General features: G+C 43.8%; 1 long non-coding RNA gene across 1 annotated transcript; it reads left to right on the forward strand.

Annotated features, from left to right (window-relative positions):
* The first annotated feature begins 12013 nt into the window (after positions 1-12013).
* LOC134077826 (uncharacterized) lies at positions 12014-13721 on the forward strand. Its single transcript, XR_009938762.1, has 4 exons — positions 12014-12138; positions 12228-12307; positions 12516-12611; positions 13631-13721. It is a non-coding gene; the product is annotated as an uncharacterized LOC134077826 (long non-coding RNA).
* The last annotated feature ends 1480 nt before the right edge of the window (positions 13722-15201 follow it).

Consider the following 15201-nt stretch of genomic DNA (forward strand, 5'->3'; position numbering starts at 1 on the left):
ATATATTTCTTATAACGAAACGCTGCATTGAGTAGTTCCTTAAAATAGCCTACGGAACGAGCGTCCCGTATCTGTTTAATACGGAAGAAGACTAACTATTACTTATATATTTCTTATAACGCTGGCTGTAGGCGATTTCTATAACCATTTTCATTCATTTCAACAATGGTTCATTGAAGTGTCGTTTGAATGATTTCGCCAGTCATCACCTTCATTTTAATGATTCAATGAGATTATGGAGTCGACTATTGACGGATATGCGGTCTTCATCATTAAATGCAGTTGAAACTTTCTGCCACCTGGTGGTTGTTTGGGTACATTGCCTTAGCCTCGAAAAAAATCGGCTTGACGCACTGCGGGATCTCTTCGGGAGTCCCGCGGGAGAAGGTGCATTCTCAACCCGTACCCACTGTAGTTCCATGTCAAATCAGCCTAGAAAAACGGCAGGTTTCATTTTCAGTTGGTCTTATTGCATTTTCTAACTTGAGAGGAGACACATTTTAAATGGGAAAATTACCAGAAATCTTAGTCACTTTTAAACATGAAGCTAGCTGGTGAGAAGCTAATGGTCTAATCCGATTCAATGATCTATGCTAGGCTGAAGCTAAAAGTTGTATCGCCAGACTCACAGAATGGCTGGATGAACGGGAACAAGGTAAATATCGATTGTTTTGCTCAAGGGGAGGTGGAAAATGAGCGTATTTCCAAAAATGGCGGAATATCCCTTTAAAGGAAATTTTATCAGCTTTCACGTGGTACCATCATAATGCTCTGAGGTTAATTCTAGTGAAGTTATAAGGAAAAATAGAGCTCCCCCACCCAAAATGTCCAGCGTTTTTGACATCAGAACTTCATGGCTCATGAGGCAGGCATTCCCATGGTCAAAATGTTTTTATATCTGGTCATTGCACAGCTTGGAGAATGGGAATCACAGCAATTGGCTTTAAAATAGCAAAAAAAGCTTTTTTTGAACAGGTCTAATGTGTGCATTGTATTGCAGTGTATTGCCTATACGCAAAAACTGTATCGGACCTTTTAAACTCTCGCGGGCCACATACTGTATCAGACCCTTAAAGCTCTCGCGGGCCATATGAAATGACGTGGCGGGCCGCATCTGGCCCGCGGGCCTTGAGTTTGACACCTGTGCAGTATGTGAACCATTTAATTTAAAGCTGCATGTGCATGCCATTATCCATGCATTTTCACCCATGCATCCATCAGTAGCTGAGGATATGCCACGATTCCCCCTAGTGATCAATCTACTGGCCTACTGGCCAATCAGATCAGTGCATCAGATACATGTCAGGAACTGTTGTAGCCATGAGGAGGTATTATAAGAACTGGAGAAAGTGAACAAGTCCCGCCCCCATTCATTTCAATGGGAATGCTAGGCTAGTGAAAATTAGCAAAATTGAACAATTTTTTCAGGCTTCAACATGCCGTTTCTAGGGGCTTGTTTCCGGTGCCGTTTTACTTATTAAGTGCCAGGTAACTGATTGACGTAAGGTACAGAAGGAGAGCTCAGCTGTGTCCAGAAGTCAAGCGTGAACGCTGGATAGTACCTTCTTTCCAGTACCGTCTCAGTTAGCTTGCTCTTCAGTATGCGACCCTACCTACATTTGGACAGCACTAACTAGTTGCGTCACCTGACTCGGGGAGGGGGGTGTGTTGACGATTTGCATGACGTGTGGAGCTTGACCTGCGCTGTGCAATGGATTATGGGATATCTGAGGCCAAAAAAGATGCATGGATGCACGCTTGGAAATCACGCCAAACGAAGTACCCATCTAGTAAGAGCGCTTGACTTTCGGACAGTCTATTCTGACGTAACCTCCGGAAAATGCACACTGCCCAGCGTGTGTACTTATGTTTCAGACACAGCTCTCGTGCCCACACTAAGCTTGTGCATGAGCTGAGAGTGGAGCAGCCACCAATCAGCATGCGAAAACGGCACCGGACATGATGTATTTCTGGAAAATGGCGACGAGGAAGTGCCTTGCTAATCAAATCAAATCCTGACCCCCTGGTTGTAGCAACAGTTTGAATAGTGGAAATGAGCAGTGATTGGCTGTCAAAACCTAAAGAGCTGTGTCACTCCAAACTTAAGTGGGCCATATTATTTCACCCAATATGAGAGTTGTATTCCGTTATGCTTTCCATTTCTGCCTTTATAGTGGATGTGTCTTGTGAAATCGTGCTTGAGGTGGGTGAGATGTGTTTTACACAAGTGGAAACTGCTTTTGTTTAACAGTCCTCTCTGGAATTTTAAGTACTTTGAAGAACCAAGAGGAGAAACCACTGCACTGAAAAGAACAGCAAGGAATGTCTTCTGCAATCCTAAAAGTATCCAGTAGAGGTCGCTCTTGATTTAGCAGTTAGATTAAGTGTTCCATCTTGAAGAGATTTTGTCCTTGAATTGGAATTGCCAAATGATCCATTTAGAATACATCAGCAGAGGTTGTCATCAGCTGTCAGATATCAGAGAAGACACAGTTTATATAATGTGTGTAATTTCTGAGGCCAGAAAACATATTGTTTAAGTGTTACAGTTTCTTGGAATGACCTCTGAGATTGGAGTCATGTTCAGAAATCTGTTGCCACTTAACGCTGTAGTATCAAAAGGCTTTTTTATGTAAACAAGCTGCCTTCTCTGTGTATAAATAGAACATAAAATAATATGTTTATCTGTGCTGTGTACGTCAGATTTTTAACCCAACTAACAAGAGGAAAAATGACAATAATCTCAGCAGACAATCTCCTCAGAGGCAAAAGTCTTACGTAGTTTCATTGTCAACTGAGAATTCAGAGCAGGTTCTATTATGGGGTTGCTTCCTTATTTGTGTAAACTGCAAAACAAGGTGACCAGTAACATCTTTTTTTTTTTTTTTTTTTTTGTCTTTTAAAAAAAGTTGGATGACATTTCAGATTTCCCATAACATGGTAACATCCAAAAATGAAAACACAGAAAGGGAACGACAGGGTTTGCATTCTCGCAGTGTTCCAGCTGTGTGTGCCGTGTACACACACTCGACGCAAGCGCGCATGCAAATATCTCTGGAACGTCAGGTTGCCCAACAGGACCCAGAGGCTTATTGTTCCCATATGTGCCATGTCTAAACCACTGCAGCAGTGGAGCAGGAGAATTAACTGTACCCGTCCAGGTACTCATTCTTCCACTTTGGATCTTTCCCCCCCCCGGAGGTGGGAGGCGCCCGACCGCATTCTGGAAGCTATTTGCATTTGTCACACATTACCCCATTCACACACACACACACACACTGTTCACACACACACACCACCTTTTTTACTGCTGTTTGTAGTTCACAAACACTTCAGAGGACCTGATACTGAGTGCCTCTGTGGCCTAGTTTCTCTGCCATAAGACTGTGGTGCATAGCTTTACATTGTTTTCTGGGCGCCGGAGAAAGATGGTGGGGGCATGCGAAAAAAGGGAGCTGCAGGGTGGAATGGGGTTGAGGGGGGGGGGGATGGGGGGGGCTGCTAGCGTACCTCGACTGAGTGCGTCAGCGTCAGTCGGTTAAGTAACTGCCAGCCAATGATGTAATGAAATAGCGACCTCACTGCCGGTCTGCCACCTGAGCCCTCCAGAGAGAATTTAGTCTAAACAGACGCCATTGTTCTCAGAGTGTCTACATACACACACACACACACACAAACACACACGCCAGACACAGGCTTACTCATAATGATGCCTGTGAAGTTCTCATAAGTGTGTTGCTCAGTCCAATTGGACATAAACATGGAATTACAGCACGGCATTGTACGCAATGTGCTGAGGCTAATTTCTCTCTTAAAAGAGCCTGTCTGTGTGAGTGTGTGTCTGTGTATGTGTGTGAAGGGGAGAGCTTACGGTAAGCGTGGGTGAGTGTGGGTGTGTTTGAAAGGTGGGGGAAAAGGCAGCGTGCTTCTTATCAAGCAGCTGTTATGTGTGTGGCGTTAATGTTGTGAAGAGAGAGTAGAGAGTATGCTGAATCAGGTCGATCGAGACCACGTTCCTCGAAAACCTGCTGAGAAGACCTGAGAGGCTGTGACACGACGTTCCTGTAAATGACAGTGTGTTCACACATTATGCTAGCCGCTCGCAGCTACATTGACTCTTCAACATAATTATGCTTGAACCACAAGTGCCCTGTTTCTGACAATAAGCGTCGGTGTTAGACAGCGTCTTTACACTGGCCGGTGTCGGAGGCCGCAGAGGCCATTGCTGTTGCTGTTGCTGATGATAAGCTGACCTGACCTCTGTCCGCACTACATAGTCTTTGTCTGGGAGGCCACTAGAAAAGGCCTCCTGGGAGCATCTGTGTGTTGCTATGATGTCTGGCTTTACTGTCTACTTAGATGTGTGTGTCAGTGTGTGCGTTTGTGTGCATGCGTCAGTGTATTTGTGTGTGTGCACATGTGAGTATATAAATGTGTGTGTGTGTGTGCACGCGCGCGTCAGTGTGCATGTGTGTGTGTTTGTGAGTGCACGTGTCAGTATATAGAGTATATGTGTGTGGGTGGGTGTGCGTTTGTTTGCGTGTGTCAGTGTATTTGTTTGTGTGTGTGAGTGCCTGTCAGTATACTGTGTGTGTGTGTGTGTGTCAGTGTGCATGTGTGAGTGTGTGTATCAGTACAGTATGTATATATATATGTGTGTGTGTGTGTGTGATCACCCTGTACACTCTACCCATTTGAACCGCTTAGTGCTCCACACTTTCTAAAGTGCTGATAGCAATAGCAACAAGCCATTGATTTCAGCAGCGCTGCTATTGATAGTGTATGACCTTTTTGCCTCCACCAGCTATGATCCCATAGAGAATGCTTGCTTTTGCTTTAACCGGATGACAAACACAACATAATGATTCCTCCATTTCCCAGCTACTGCAACAAATGGCCTCCCCTTCTCTGCTCAGCCTTGGCCTTTCGCTAGCTTCCCCCAAACATCTGTCTGACGTCTGCTTTCTTTGCAAACTAAAAGGTCACTTGGTCAGAGGAGACGAAAGTGCCTGTAGCAATATTCACAATGCCCTCTAATTGTTCCAGCCCTATAGGATTGGTCTCAGTTTCCAAACGCCCTTTCTCTCCTTCCCCTTCTCATTTTCCTCTCTCTCTCTCTCTCTCTCTCTCTCACTCTCTCCTTTCTCTCTCTTTCTGTCTCATTCTCGCTTTTCTCTCTATCTCTCTCTCTCCTTCCCTCCCTTCACTCTCCCTTTCTCTGGGGCTAATCAGATAAGTCTGTGCTGTGCAGTAGAGTCTTGTAATGTACATACCGTTCCTTCTCAGCACCCCTGCCCTGCCCCCTACGTATACCCCCTCCCCCCCTAACACACATACACACACACACACACACACACACACACCAGTCACCTTGTCTTTTGCTCTGCTTCTCCTCTGTCCTGTGTGCACCTACATCCTGTTTTTCTCTTTACTGCTTCCCATCCCTTTCTCTGCCTCCTCCTCTGCTGCACCCTCCACCCCACCCCCCTCCTCCCCCCATACTGTCGTGATGGTACTGACGTCATCCTCCTCAGCCCAGCTGGATGGAGGGATGGGTTGGAGGGGGGGGGGGGCAGGTAGAAACGGAGGCCTCCCTGAGGCTTTCTGACTGCAGCTAATGGGAGGATGAGAGAGAATGCAGGGAAAATATCCTCCTCCAGAAAAAGTCGTGTGTGTGTGAGTGTCTCTCTCTGTGTGTGTGTGTGTGTGTGTGTGTGTGTATGTTTATTTCTCTAAATCAGGTGATTGCTTTTCAAAGGACACCTAGCCTCCATTTCTGTTGTGAGATGTGAGAATTGATTGGGTTATTTAAAGGGAAGGTCAGGCAATCTCAAAGCACCTATTAGATGTGTTTATAAATGTGTGTGTGTGAGTTTGTGGGTGGGTGTGTGTGTGTGTGCGTACGTACGTACGTGGGTGCGCGTTGTTTGGAACCAGTTAGCCAGCTGCCAGTCCAAGGTCACCCCGACCTTAGCACTATATCAACCTAATGAAACCGGACAGTGTGCTAGTGCAGGTGCAATCAGAATGAATTCGGCCCGTACATCTCCTAGAGAGCACTGCCATGGTCTGAAAAGCACTATGTTTTCACCACTAAAACCAGAGGATTGGAATGAATCAGAATGAGATTTAAGATGTGAAAATACAGAATATCTGCCATATAAAATATAAAGGCCCCTTTGCTATTTGGTTTGAGTATACTATTATTTATGTGAGTGTCCAGTTTCAGTTATTAAACCTTAAAATATTCATACATCTTGTCTCTGTCTCTCTCTTTTCGTCACACTCGTGTGTGTGTGTGTGTGTGTGTGTGTGTGTGTGTGTGTGTGTGTGTGTGTCTGTCTCTCTTTGTGTCTCTCTCTGTTCCTGCCTCTGTCGTTCTCTCATGCTTACACACCGTCTCTCATGCACGCACAAGCACAGAGGGGTGACGCTAACGGGGTGGGTATTACTTTCAGCTGGCTCTGCAGCGGCAACGTAAGCCGTCCGCTGACACCTCAGCTGAGCCTGGTGGTGAGATGGGACTGTGTGCGTATGCAGGCCGTGTGTGTGTGTGTAAGTGTGTGTGTGTGTGTGTGTGTGTATGCAAGCTGTGTGTGTGTGTGTGCGTGTATGCAAGCTGTGTGTGTGTGCGTATGCAAAGTGTGTGTGTGCGTGCGTATGCAAGCCGTGTGTGTGTGTGTGCGTATGCAAGCCGTGAGTGTGTGTCTATAAGTGTGTGTGTGTGTGTGTTTTTGTGTGAGGATAAGGTTTTTTTAGAATTGCAGGGAGAGTAAAGAGGGAGATAAGAAAAGAAAGATGAGGAGCGAGAGCAATAAGAGAAAGTGGAAAAGTATGTGCTTCACACCGAGATGAAAAAAAAAGCAAGTGTTTGTTTTTCTGCATTATGTGTAAGAGAGAGTGAGGTAGCGCAAGGTGATAAGAATAACGCAGGGCAAGAGAAAGGTAGGGACTCGGCGTACACGTCAGTGCCAGACATCACACGTTGCCTTAGCCACGCGTGGCAGAGTGGAAATAGCCTGGCTCAGCTCAGCGCAGGGCCTCTCCCCGAGGTCTGAGCCCTATAATCCCGCAGGGAAGCCCAAACGCTCGCCCGCAAATACCACGTCTCACCTGGAGATGCGCCCACACGCCCACACGCTCAGGGTTGGGGATGGCACCGTCCCGTGGCACAAAGCCAAGACGAGGGATACCGACCCAATCTCACGCGCAACGACATCGAGAAACTCACTGTAAAGATGACGATACATTGTGCAACTTTTTGTTCAATGTGGCAGGGCAATGTTCCAGAGAATTGTTCTTCGGACACTTTTCCGTTGATGATGGGCATCATTTATGTTTGCACTTTCATCACCAGTAGGCCAATTGACATGAGCATCCAATCAGAACACATGGTACCACTTATGGTTGCCCGGCAACGTTGCCCCTTTGTGTCATCACCTTTCCAACGCAATCTGTTCACTCCAATCATCTTCTCAGCCCAGCATCTGGACCTAGACAAGATTCTGAGTTCAGACCATGTGAAGGGAAAATCACGCATGTCGCGACACATGATGCGCTGAGTAAGATGTTAGAAATCTTTACTGCTATATTTGGGAAAAGGGGTTTGAGTGAATCTTGAGGCAGCTTATGTAGCATTAACCTATAGATCCTATAATCTTAAGCATCCCTAAAAGCATATGGACTAATGCCTGGTCTGTTTCACCACCATATGCGCCTCTATCCAGGCTCTCCTTAGTGTGGGAATAATGCCGAACAGTTGTTATTTACCGTAGAAAGTTGCAGGTCTGTTGTCAACATTGACAAAGTACAGGTGTGTTGGGCTTTTGGTCAAAACGTGCTATTACGGGAGTAGGATCCCCAGAGAGAATCACCTGCGTCTGGTTTTCTAGAATGACTACTCTCACACTGCCAGTTAAGGAGAGAAAGTGTTGCTAATCCTTAATGTGCTTGCAGGGGGCATTATTTCTGATACATACATGTATATGGTAAATCTGTATTTCAAATACAAAATATAAAATGATATAACAAGTAATACAGTTACAGTAATATTAAAAAAAAAAGTATTGATGTTATGGTAAGTGCTGTTCTCTCCTTGTTGCCCGATACAAGGAAAACGTTTTATTGTTCCAAAATAGCATCCATGGTCACTAAATTTGTCTGACGCATTTCACATGTCACAGAAGGAAATTATGTCACTCTGACTGTTCATTAGGCTAATACTTGCACTGATTGTAAAGTGTTTTTCTGTTTATTTCACTTGAATTATTCAGTTTGAAGTGAATAATTCAGACTTGTTTGTCCTCATGTTGCTTCCATTAATGTCATTAATAAAGGACCATTACTATCCTATTAGCATGAGTGTATGAGAGTGTGTGTTTTTTTTTTAAGGATGCAAAATATTGCATAATTATTGTAATTGACAAAATCACCACAAAATATTGAGATGACAATCCCCTACCTCTCGCCAATAAAATAAAAACATGTCACCCTTTTCACGCAAGCCACTTTTCAGATGCTAAATGACTCAAGGATGCTGACCAGAAGGGAGAAGGAGATACTTTGATGTGTCTCACAGGGATTATTTCTGCACCAGTCGTGTCAGTATAGGGACAGCCCCAAACACTCCACAGATTACTCAAACTATGTGAGATTTCGATGCAGAAGTTCGAAAGGTCTCCTCAGGTCAATGAGAGAGAAAAAAAAACAAGCAGAGCAAATATTAAAATCTGAAGTTGCTTAAAAATTTTGTAAACAGACATTCTTGGCCAAAGTTAGTCACTCTGATTCGTACAGAGTTAGCATCAGTTTATGAGAGTGAGGACAAAAATAGAAGATGGAAGGAGAGAGACAGATAGAGAGAGAGAAAGATAGAGAGAGCGTGAGAGAGAAAGGGCCTATATGATGACAGTGATGAGGTTCCTGGAGTAGTAGAGAGCTTGTCCCCATGGCAGCGTGTGGACACAGGCCATCGCCCGAGAACACCCGTGGCTTTGGGAGGTCATCCAGATGGACTTCTCCCAGTCTGACCTCATCAAGATGTCTTCCCAGCCTGCCCGGGGCTTGATCCCTTCGGCCTGGCAAAACTCTGCACTGTGATTGATGGATGAGGTCAGGAGAGGGTCAATGGCACTTTTTGGTTGGTGTGTGTGTGTGTGTGTGTGTGTTTAATGAGAGTTTGGAGGATTAATTATGGAGGAGTGAACTCAGAACTACCTCTCCATATCTTCTTCAGTTCCTTAGGAGGACCACATTACCTCTGTTGTGAGTCTGGTGTGTGTGTGTGTGTGTGTGTGTGTGTGTGTGTGTGTGTATGTGTGTGTGTGTGTGTGTGTGTGTGTGTGTGTGTGTGTGTGTGTGTGTGTGTGTGTGTGTGTGTGTGTGTGTGTGTGTGTGTGTGTGTGTGTGTGTGTGTGTCACTTTATCTTGGTGTATGTCTGTGTGTGTTTGTGTGAGTGTGTGTGTTTGTGTGTGTGAGAGGAGGGGGGCACAGTACATTTGTGTTTTGATACCTTCCAGAAATTCTTGTTTCAGCTCTGCATGTAATGTGATTTAAAGTATCAGCCCCTTAAATGTGCTTGGCGAGTTTGTGGAAGCTCAACAAGTTCTTCAGGGACACTAGTGTTTCATCTAGAAAACGTCAGACTTCTCCCATAGAAGTCACAGCCCTGCTGCTTTATCCCAGCTAAACACTGCTTAAGATTACTAATCCACCGAGCCTCCTTCTTTTCATCCTGTCAAACCTACTACACCCTAAGAGTCTCAGCATCCCCCCTCACAAGCCATGAGTGCGTTCCCTTGATTAAGAGTGAACCTGAGACACATTAAAAAAAAAAAAAAAAAATCAGGTCAGGTCAATGGGACAAGTATGAGTCAAGTTTAAAGTAGGTGGTCAAGAGTTCAAGTGGAGTTTCAATTCTCCAAAACAACTTTCACTGAAACTGCAGACTGCGGGACGAATTCCATTGCCAGGATACTGTAAAGAGATACAGTACACACATCTGCTTTGATACCAAATATTCATACTCTCTGTAGGGGTTTCAGATGAGCATATGCTGATGCCCTGTCACCTGTTACCTGTAGCCTGCTGACATCTGTCCAGTGGTTCACAAGCACACACCAAGCATCACTCTTGCATCACTGGCTACATGTCTAATTGGCTGGACCTTTGGAACAGGTTTGTGACCTGTCCAAATGGGTGGTTTGGCCCAGCCTGGGCAAACTGTTAGTGACTATGTCGTCAACACCAAAAGTTAATTATCTGACTGTTAACCAAGTTTTTGTCAACAACTCTTGATGTCATGTGATTTTTGTACACTCAAAAAAAGGAAATTAGCTGATTGTAACATTTACTTAAGTATAACATGCATTTCCTACTAAATCATTTTGTGTTACAACATTTACTTAAATAAATCATGTTACATTTGCCTTTAGTTCAACTGTATAGATTTTAATCGATTCAATTAAGTTAGAATAACATGAAACAATCGATTTAAAAAATAAGAATGTAGTTTAGCCTGCTCCTGGCCATTAGATGGCGTGAGTGTGCGATTGGGCTGGATGCCAACACCTGAAATACACGAAGAAATGCCGATGCATCTTTTGGATGTCCTTGCTGTGCTGTGCTGGTAACTGATGAAGAGTCTGCTTTTTAAGCTCTAAAGGGTAAGTATATCAACTGTAGTTATTATGTGTGTTCATGTTATATAAGGCGGGAATTCCACTCTTAGTTTTTATACAGTGTGTATTCTATTAGGTGTTGATAAATATTTTTTTCAACCAACAGCTAAACCAAACGGCTTTAAAGTTAGCAGCTAGCTATCAAAAAAACGTTGCTCTAGCAGTATCTATGCTAATGCGGTTTTTAGACATTTTCTGAAGCTTAGTTCTCTGGTTGTGTTTGAGAGAATCCATGAGTAGCAATTATTTATTTTTTTTCACAAGTTAGTGGAACGTAATTAGAGGTGGCGTGGTGACAAGTCAAGAAGTGTGAAAGGTTTTAGGTTTACCTAAGGTTGGTTTGGTTGTGTGGGTGTGAGTGGATGTGTGTGCGCCTCAGTGAAGGTAAACCCCTGATAAAAATATAGATGAAGCCTCGGAATGTTCAATGTACTAACTAACATTGCTGAAGTGGATACATGTGAGTCTCGTTGATTGTATCAAACAATGTAGTGCATTGTTGGGCACATAGATGCAAACAAGAGGAATTAAAAGTAAGTGTGTTGACCGCGAAAATTAAGCTGTAGCACAATAAAGAGTGGAAAAATGGTACCTTAAAAATGCTTCTCGCCCAAGCCATGTGTATCACTGATTGAGATTCATTCTTGTTTAGAGGCTGACCTATCAAGCTAGGATGAAGGCTATCCACCTCTCTCTATGTTGAGTCTAATTATGAGATCATTCAAGATATCAGTTTTCAAGATTTTAATTCATCTCTCTCCATTACATCAAGGTCACTGCCAAGGTATGCTGATCTGCTGTCCGACTGCAAGTGTTCCTCCAACTGCACCTATCTGAAGTAGAGCTGTACCAGTGACCTAGCCTGATTGCCATCGACTTGAAAGGCTCTGCAAGACTTTAGTCTGACCAAGAGCCTGTGCTAACACGGTTTCTCCCAGCGCTGGTTGACCCGCCTCATTTAAGTGCCTCGATTTGCTACTGGTCGATGTCAGAAAGCGGTTTGCCGAGTTTAAACCAATAACAACACTCTTTCCTCTGCCTTGAACACGCCTCTACCCAGAGCCGTTGGAGCTGCTCAAAGTTGATTGGTTCTCGACCAAAGGGGGCAGTTCCGCAGATTTTGGGAATTCAGAAATCCTTCCTGATTAGCAGTTGACCAGACCAGCGACAGCAACGCCGAAGGTGTTACGTCACTGGGAGGGCGTGCCAGGCTACCAGTGACCACAAGTTAAAGGTGCACTCTTGTGATTTGAACTTTTTCATTACTTAGCCTAAAAGTCAAGAAAAGTGCAAGTTAATAAACAAATATTGCTCCTATCAGAGGTGGAGAAAATGACTAATGAGGATCAGGTGTTGTTGTTGATCAGATTTTTGCTCACCGACATCAAGAAGTAGTCTGAGATGCACCCATGATAGCTGAATTAAGACGAGGTGGCCAGCATTTTCAATGTGCGTGAGGTAAGTGAAGCAAAATCCTTTCTGTTTTAAATAATCTACAATTAAAAAATGATGACATGACTTTTGTTGTTTTGTTTTTTTTTCCATAGCTGTGTGCGGAATTCAAGGGATCACTGGATGGATGCTCCATCTGCAAACCTGATGAAGGCATTTAGTACCTATGACTGAGGTATGATAACCTTGTAAATGAGTGTTCAACCAGGCATTAGAGATTTGGAACATGGTCAGATAAATTCTTCGTACTTTCAATGGGGAGATAATGTTTTGATTATTTATTTTTTGCAAATTAAAAGTGCTATCAATAATTGCCATAGCCAGCATGAGGTACCATGGTGTGGTTGTTGCAAGGTTTGTTTGTTTTATTCTCTGATATACAGGATTCTGGCATTGATGTCTGCCACGAATGTGCTCTCCTCTCAAGGGACTGTGCCTATACGAATGAAGACCCTTAGAGCGTCGTGAAGGAATACATGGTATGTATTCCACAAGTTAATTTGATTTATTTTACTAATCAAATTTTAATAGTACAGAATGTCTTTTAATAGTATAGAATGTGTGTATTACTATATTGCTAAAAGTATTGGGTCACCTGCCTTGACCCCCATATGAACTTCAGTCACATCCTTAATCCATAGGGTTTAATATGATGTCGGTCCACCCTTTGCAGCTATAACAGCTTCAACTCTTCTGGGAAGGCTTTCCACAAGGTTTAGGAGTGTGTTGAAGAGAATTTTGAGCATTCTCCCAGAAGCGCATGTGAGGTCACACTGATGTTGGATGAGGAGACTGGTTCTCAGTCTGCGCTCTAATTCATCCCAACGGTGTTCTGTTGGGTTGAGGTCAGTACTCTGTGCAGGCCAGTCAAGTTCATCCACACCAAACTCTGTCATCCATGTCTTTATGGACCTTGCTCATGATGGAACAGGAACAGGCCATCCCCGAGCTGGGCTTGGCCTCTAAGTTCCAGTGAAAACTCTGAATGCTTCAGCATTAACCAAGAGATTTTAGACAATTCAATGCTCCCCAACTTTGTGGAACAGTTTGGAGATGGCCACTTCCTGTTCCAACATGACTGTGTACCAGTGCACCAAGCAAGGTCCATACAGACATGGATGACAGAGTTTGGTGTGGATGAACTTGACTGGCCTCCACAGAGTCCTGACCTCAACCCAATAGAACACCTTTGAGATTAATTAAAGCAGAGACTGAGAGCCAGTCTCCTCGTCCAACATCAGTGTATGACTTCACAAATATGCTGAAAGAATGGGCAAAAAGTCCCATAAACACTCCTAAACCTTGTGGAAAGCCTTCCCAGAGGAGTTGAAGCTGTTATAGCTGCAAAGGGTGGACCAATGTCATATTGAGCCCTATGGATTAAGAATAGGATGTGACTGAAGTTCATGTGGGGGTCAAGGCAGGTGACCCAATACTTTTGGCAATATAGTGTATAACAGATAATGAGCACTTTGAAAAATCTCTTGTTTTGTTACAGCCAGGTGTTCGTAGTCACACGGCCACAGCAGAGACCATATATGGCATCAGATGGTCGTTGTCGCCCCCCCCCAGAGGACATTTGGATCGTTCTTGAGGCCATAGGAGCTACGTAACGTACCATTTGCTTTTGGACTGTGTTTAGTTATATGAGCAGCTACAGTTTCTACTTTCTAAACAATGTTTGATTGTATCTGTTATGTGAAAACACACAATATGCACTTCAGTGAGCATTTAAATGTGCACTTGAACCCTTAACATGCAATATAGCTTTACAATATTGTGATGGGGTTTTTTGTATGTTAGGCTCTTTCAATATAAAAGTTGAATGTTGTGCACTTAAACCGTAATGTGAATATAAGGCTTGAAATACAGTTTGTATATCAAAAAACATCTTTGTATGTTATTTGTTTCATCTTTTAGGCCTGTCATTGCATAATGTTTACCCCTTTTGGTGTTAACTTAAATGTAATACTTTGAACAGAGTTAATTAAATCATGGAAAGTATTTCCATGTGATTCAATTGCTCTCTTTCAGCATGAAGTAATTCATTTGAACCAACTTGATTTACTTGGGTTTGTGCAACTTAATTTGAAGTAGTTTTCAATAAGTTAAATCAACTTAAATAGATTGTGTTAACCCAACCTAAGTAAATTATGTGGGCTCCAAACCTTGCAAACAAGTTTAATGGACCCTAACAAATAAAGTTGAACTAACCAAAGTACCTTAAGTTGGACCAAAGATATTGCTTAATGTTGAAAGTAAGTTATTTAATCATGTGGAAATACTTTCCATGATTTTTTTAAGTAAATTCAACTAATCCTTTTTTTGAGTGTACATGCTGGGACAAACAAAATGTGAGAGTGGCTGGTAGATTTCAGACACAAAGTCATATTTTAACATTGAGTGGCTGGTTAATTTCACCAGAAATCTGCTATTGGCTTATAGTCACATTTTCACATTTTAATTTCCACACATCGCTTGCCCATCAAAGGTGACTGACAACACCCCAAACCTTTCCCCACATTTCCTCCCCCAGTCATCTCTCCTCTCAGTACTTCCTGTAAACACACAGCAGCAGCGGCGGTCGCACAAGCAGGCCACCAATCACAGCTGCCAGCTGCCCGCTGCCCATCGATCGGCTGAGTGCCCCGCATGGACACCCAAGACGAGCCCTGGGGGCCACCCGGATGAGTTCATCAACTCTCCATCGCCACACCAACGCATGTCACTTCCTGTCCCTGTTTCAAAGCACCCGCCCCCCAGTCCCCCAACCCCCCCATCTACCCACTCACCCACACAAACACACACAAACACACACACACACCACCTCGCGCACAGTGCTCTGGTTCCCACTGCCTGGGTTGTGGTGACGTGCAGAGTTGGGGTTTGCATTACTGCCTTATCAGTATGTAAACAGACCCATTTCCTCTGAATGTGTGTTTGAGTGTCTGCTTGTGTGTGTGTGTTGTGTTTGTGTGTCAGTCTGCTGGGTCAATCTAGTCTCTGTGACCTTGCAACGTGCAGGAGAGTCACTCACAGAGGGGGATGCGTCAGAATTGAGTGGACTTT

This window comes from Sardina pilchardus, chromosome 4, assembly GCF_963854185.1.
Source record: "Sardina pilchardus chromosome 4, fSarPil1.1, whole genome shotgun sequence".
In the NCBI taxonomy this organism is placed as follows: domain Eukaryota; kingdom Metazoa; phylum Chordata; class Actinopteri; order Clupeiformes; family Clupeidae; genus Sardina; species Sardina pilchardus.